The sequence below is a fragment of the Mus caroli genome, chromosome 1 (assembly GCF_900094665.2).
Source record: "Mus caroli chromosome 1, CAROLI_EIJ_v1.1, whole genome shotgun sequence".
Classification (NCBI taxonomy): domain Eukaryota; kingdom Metazoa; phylum Chordata; class Mammalia; order Rodentia; family Muridae; genus Mus; species Mus caroli.
Window position 1 is genome coordinate 111500200 of NC_034570.1, and position 6287 is coordinate 111506486.

The following is a 6287-nucleotide window of genomic DNA, read 5'->3' on the forward strand; positions in this document are numbered from 1 at the left end:
GGGGGGGAGGAATAGCTGAAGCAAAACAATGGATCACGCTGTGTCCTGTTTGATAAACACCATGTAAGAGTTCGTGTATACCACAAGCGTCCTCTCTAGACAGGGGTCTCAGATGACCCATCATCATCACTTTCTCCACCTATCCTCTGCTTACTGTGTTGACCAGTGATGGAGTTAGGGGTGTAGCCTAGTCAGTAGAGTGCTTGCCTAGCATGCATGAGCCTATGTTCCTTCCTCAGCACCACATAAAACAGGCTTGGTGGTCAGCACCTGCAATCCTAGCACTCGGGAGGTAGAGCTGGAAAGAGCAGAAGAGTTCGAGGTCGTCCTCAGCTACACATGGGAGCTTTGGGTTAACCTGGGCTACATGAAACCTTGTCTCAAAATAGAAGAGTGAAGTGATTCCCTTTGCTAAATAGAAAACTTACCAGAGTCACGTTCTCTTTGCATTAGCAAAGACTTAAGTTCCTCATTGCCTTCATGGTAACACTTGAACACAAGCCCCGCTCCTGTGGCCATCTTCGGGTATATAAGACCAGGGTGAGGCCCTCACCCTAGCATAGAAAACCTGTGTTCCACTTACTCACCTGCTTGGTGCAGCCTGGCCCCACTGTCTGCTGCAGGCACCTCCCAAGTTAGAATCCCAGTTCCACCAAACAGAGCTTTAGGAAGCTGCTCTGAGCCTTCTGCAGTGGAAGGCTACGGGTGGAGCCAGCCCTCTGGAGTCTACACCTCTCACATCCAGCTGATCAGCAGGCTGCAGCCGGAGGTACCTGGTGACTTCCAGGTTTAGGTGATGGGCAACTTTCATGTGAAGATAAATCTCCCTCTGCATGTCCTGTGGGGCCCTCTGCTGCTTCCACTTCCCAAACAAACCCTGACTGCACAGCCCTCTGTGGGTGTCCTCTCGTGATGAGACAAGTACCCAGATATTTTAAGATAGCACTTGAGAAGAAATGTTACCTTTGGGCTCAGGAGATGGCTCTGTGGGTAAAAACATGTTCCCAGCACAGACCTGAAATCCTCCGTGGGGCTGTGTAGGAGAGCAGGAGCCTGCAATCCAGGGCTGTGAGGGCAGAGACAGGAAAATGACTGGGACTCGCTGACTGCCATCCTAGCTCCAGATTCAATGAGAAAGAAACCTTCCCAGACTAAGGGGGAGAGTGACTGGGCAGGATGCCCACTGTCTCACTCTAATGTGTGCATTCATACACATACATGCACACTTATGTGCTCATACGTGCACACACACACACACACACACACACAAATACTTCTTTAAATAAAAGGAAAGAAATGTCACCTTTTAAAGCTGTCTGCCACAGCAAACTCCACTCTGGAAGATAAAGATCTTCCAGCCCATTAAAACAAAAATAGGACAGCTAGGACATGGTGTGTGTGGCATTCCTCTATGTGCACGCATGTGTGCACATGTTCATGCATGTCCCGGAGCACTGTGCACATGCATGTGGGAGCCATAGGTCAACCTTAGACGCTGTTCCTTAAGAACCACCCACCTTATTTTCTGAGACAGGCTCTGTGATTGGCCCGGAGCTTGACACGTAAGCTGGGCTGGCATGCAGGTTCTGGGGCTCAAACTACTCCACATACGTGCATGGAGCTACTTTACCAACTAAGCCGTCCTCCTGGCCCAAATGTGTCTTTTTTGTATGAAAAATGCTGTGGCGCCAGTGTCCCCTTCAAAGGTACAGAGGATGGCACTGTGAGAGTAGAGACAGGAACCACAGACACATGGGGCAGCTGGAGGGAGGTCAGAGCGGCTGGTGAAGATGGAGGTAGGGGAGGAGCAGAGAGGGAATCTAGAAGGAGAGAGCCACAGAGCAGGGACTCCCAAAAACACTTCCAAGAGGAATAGCACTCAGGGTGACCACGAGGAGTCCAGGTTGTTGGCATGGTGTGGCGTCCCAAATGAGACTAGGAACTGGATGGTGTCTTCCCAGAGGGGTGTCTGCTTAGAGGGTGACTCTCAGACCAGCTCTTTCTGCAGGTGCGCGGCTCAGGGAGCTCACAGTGAGCAGAGCCAGAAATATGCGGAGCGTCAGAATGTTGAGTGGCTGAGGCACACACGTTAAAAGCACAGCTCAGGTTAGACAGGCAGAGGACCTGAAAGAGGACTCTAGGAGCCCCACGAAGAAGAGAACTGCAGAAATGGTTGGGAAGTAAGGTGGGGGACTTAGCTTTAATTAAATAATTAATTTTTGTATGTGTGTGTGTGTGTGTATGAGTGTGTATGTGTGGAGGTTAAAGGTTAACCTCTAGTTCTTCCTAAGATGAGATTTGAGTGGGGGGACAGCAGTGACGCTCAGATCTCCAGATCTACAAGGACTGGGTACCTGCAGTGTGTGCAGCTGGGAAACAGAGCGTGGACAGGAGGTTATAAAGGGGGATAGCAGAGTATGGGAGTGCACACTGCCACCCCAGCACCTGGGAGGTAGAGGCAGAAGGGGCAGGAAGTCAAGGTCACTCTCAGATATTTAGCAAGACAGCAACGAGATCATATATATATTAGAGGGTGGAGGGATGGCTCAGCGGCTAAGAGAACTGGTTGTTCTTTCTGAAGACCCAGGCTATTCTAGGCAGGCACTAGCATGTCCGTCCCCACTTTTAATTCCCTCTCCATAGGATCTGAAGCCCCCTGCTGGCCTCTTCTGGCATTACAATCACATGGTGCACAGACATACATACAGGCAAAACACCACTCATAGAAGATAGAAAAATCAGAAGGTGACTCTGAGGGGAAAGGTCCTTGCCACCAAGCCAGACCACCTGAGCTGGATATCTGGAGCCAACACGGGAGAAGGAAAGAACCAGCTCTAGCTAGCTGTCTGTCGTCTGGCACTCCAAAGACATGCCATAGCATATGCCTCTCCCCACTATTAATACATACATACATACATACATACATACATACATACATACATACATACATACATTTTAAAACTTAAAAATAAAATAGGGTGGAGGAAGATACCAATATGCATCTCCAGCCTTCACTTGCAGAAAGATATTGAGATGGAGCCTAGACACACGCACACAGGGCAGGCAGGGGCTGGAGGCTGGCAGAAAGTTGCTGGTGGGATCACATTACAAAGAGCCCTGCCAGGGTTTCTGGAATATGGATCCCTCTTTCTGTGTCTAAGGAAGTGCTGGGATTTACTCATGGAAGACAAAAAGGGGGAAGGGAGTCTTTTCTTATTTTCTTTACCTGTGTTATTCTGAGTGTCTCTGGAAGGTGAAAATGACTTAAGCACACATTAAAATAATGTAAAATAAAAATCTGGTCCGTGTGTGTGTTGCATGTATACAGGTGTGCTGGGTTTGTGCCATGTACACACACACACAGGCCAGAGGATGCTGCTGGATATCACCGACTACTGTCCGATGGCTTATTCTTCTCAGGGTCACTATTATGGCTGGGCCGGCTGGCCCACAAGTTCTTGGATCCTCCTATCCCCACCCCACCCCCACCCCTACTTCCTCCCAGTGTTGCAGTTAGAGACAGTCATAGCTATGATCTGCCTGTTACCTATTCAGGATTTGAACAGCAGGTCCTTTTACCTACTCTGTCACCTGCCTAGCCCTCAATTTTTCTCTAATAGAAGAACTGATCTGCACAGTGCAGGATGCTAATTAGGATTGGAGGGATTGCTGGTGTGACTAATCAGTTGTCAACCTGATGGAATTTAGAATCATCATGGAAGCAAACTTCTGGGCATGTCTATAAGGGATTGTCTAGACTAGGCTAACAGAGTAGAGAACACCCCTAAAGTATCCATCTCTCTGCTGCCTGACTGTGGGTGCCCTGTGAGCAGCTGCCTCAGGTTCCTGCTGCTGTGCCTTCCCCGCCCGCCAGAATGGGCTGTGCCCACCCTTGAACTGTGAGCCCCAGCAACCCTTCCTCCTTATATTTCTTTTGTTAGGGATTTGATCACAGGACAGAGGTAATACATGGCAGTCCTGGCCACCACCCTGGGACATGAAGACCGTGCACTGTGAATCCCTACAGCAGGAATCCAAGCCCCAGCGTCTCCCACACTCGACTGTCACCCTCTCCTGTTTGCATTTATGCAGAAGTGAAGGTGCACCATGGACCAAGATGTCATCCTGTCTCCAAATCCTCACCCAAACCAAGGTTTTATCTGTGAGAGGCAGTGGCAGTCTGTCATTACATTTCTACACTAAGTTTAAACTTACAATGTTATTTATTTTATATATTTGATTATATCTGAGTAAGCCAGATGTTTAGGAGAGCATTTCTACTTGTAACTACTGAATATACACAAGAATTACTTAACAAGATGGGGAGTGTGATAGAATGCTTGCCTACAGTGGTTTCCACGCCCAGCACTGCACAAACTCAGTATAATGGTGCACATCTGTACTTGTAGCACTTGGGGGATGGGGGAGGTGGAGGCAGGAGAATCAGGAATTCAAAATCATCTTCAGCTACTTACAGAATTGGAAGCCGGTCAGCCATGGTGTTGCATGCCTCTGTTCCCAATACGCAGCAGATAGAGGTAGGAGAGTCTCTGAATCAGAGCAAAGCCTGGGCCTCATTAACCCATCTCAGAACAGAAACAAAATAGCTACAAAAGTCCGGAGGAAGGAGAGGTCCCAAGCATGCACTGCAGATGGGTAATCAACTTACTGCCTTGCAGCAGACAGAGAAAGGGGACGAATGAAACCAGCCCTAGGGAAACCAAGGCATCCTCACTTGACTGCAAATCAAGCCCCAGCTCAGCTCCTGCAGGCAAAGGGTTGCCATGGCGCCTTTGGTTAAAATGAGCATGCCCAGGGGCCAGGCAGTGGTCCCTCCACTTGGGTCTGCCAAGAGGAAACAGTTGCTGGGAAAAAAAAAAAAAGAAAGAAAGAAACCAGGACAAAATACAAGACTGTCATTGTCTCCAACGAAACTTTAAAAAGAAGACTTGAGCCCGGTCGTGGTGGTGGTGGTGGTGGTGGTGGCGGCGGCAGCAGCAGCGGTGGCACATGCTTTTACCCCCAGCACTTGAGAGCACTCTGTGAATTTGAGGCCAGCCTGGTCTACAGAGTGAGTTCTAGGGCAGACAATGAGACCCTGTCTTAAAAGAAACAATAAAATAAAATAAAATAAAATAAAATAAAATAAAATAAAATAAAATAATGAGAATAAATGACAGAGGAGCACTCAGCCCAAAATAAGATACATAGACCAAGTGTTATCATCCTGTCTAAACTCCAGCCCCACAGTTACGTGGCAACAGCCAGGTAGGCCTGACCCACTATGAAAGGGGCTGCTTGCCCCCTCTTCCCTCTCTTACTCTTGCTGTCTTGCTCTCTTGCTTCTCTCTTGCCCTCTTAGGCTCTTCCATTCCCCCTTCCCTTCTCTATTCCCTTCCCCCTCTCTCCCCATGCTCATGGTTGACCTCTACTTCTCTTCTCTTCTCTCTCTCTCTCTCTCTCTCTCTCTCTCTCTCTCTCTCTCTCTCTCTCTCTCTGTGTGTGTGTGTGTGTGTGTGTCTTTTTCTGCCTTTAATACCCTCTTAATGCCCTTCCTCATGCCCTGAATAAACTCTCTTCTATACTATACCGTTGTGTGGCTGGTCCCTCAGGGGGAAAGGATGTCTTGGCATGGGCCCACTGAGACATCCCATCCCCCATAACTCATCACACATCCATAGAACATATTCTCTTTATTTGTATCTTTTTATAAACACATCACCAAGCCCTTCTAACCCTCAGGGGTGGTGTGAAGAGAACATAGACTCCAAGAGCTGGAAGGTACGGGAAGGGGCTTCCAAATGCCATCCTCTGGCATCGAGACAGCAATTGCAATCTGGATGTCCAGGCAGCTGTTTCTGCTGCCTGTGCTGGGTCTGCACAAGAGCAGGCCTGTCCACAGTGAGGCTGAGGGTCAGGGTAGTGGCACATGCCTTTAATCCCACAACCTGAGAGGTGGAGGCAAATGGATCTCTAAACATAGTAAGTTCCCAGCTAGCCTGGGCTACACAGTGAGACCCTGCTTCAAAAATAAAATTGTCAGGCAGAGGTAGGCAGAAGACAGGTTGGGGACGGGTGCACCCATCTTCATAGCCCAACTATTTGTAACGACTAGATGCAGGAGAGGGAGTCTTTGTCTTTGCCTTCAGTCGTGAGTCCACTGGTGACTCCACCAGTGCCAATGCATAGCTCCAACCCAGTGCTCATATAGATAGCCACAGGGGTCACAACAAAGCCAAAGTCATGAAGCAGAACAGAGGGCAGGTAGAGAGAACTGGGGGGGGGGG

The 6287-nt window shown here is 48.9% G+C and overlaps 1 long non-coding RNA gene across 2 annotated transcripts in view; it reads right to left on the bottom strand.

The window, feature by feature from the left end:
• The window catches only part of LOC115031920, a 25532-nt gene extending 20836 nt beyond the window's left edge, over nt 1-4696 (bottom strand). Inside the window, exons 1-2 of one of the 2 annotated variants that reach the window (XR_003837557.1) lie at nt 4476-4696; nt 964-1066 (exon numbers count right to left, since the gene is read on the bottom strand). This is a non-coding gene — a long non-coding RNA (uncharacterized LOC115031920). The remainder of the gene's footprint in view (nt 1-963; nt 1067-4475) is intronic. The other variant, XR_003837556.1, reaches the window with a different exon arrangement.
• Between the last annotated feature and the right edge of the window lie 1591 nt (nt 4697-6287).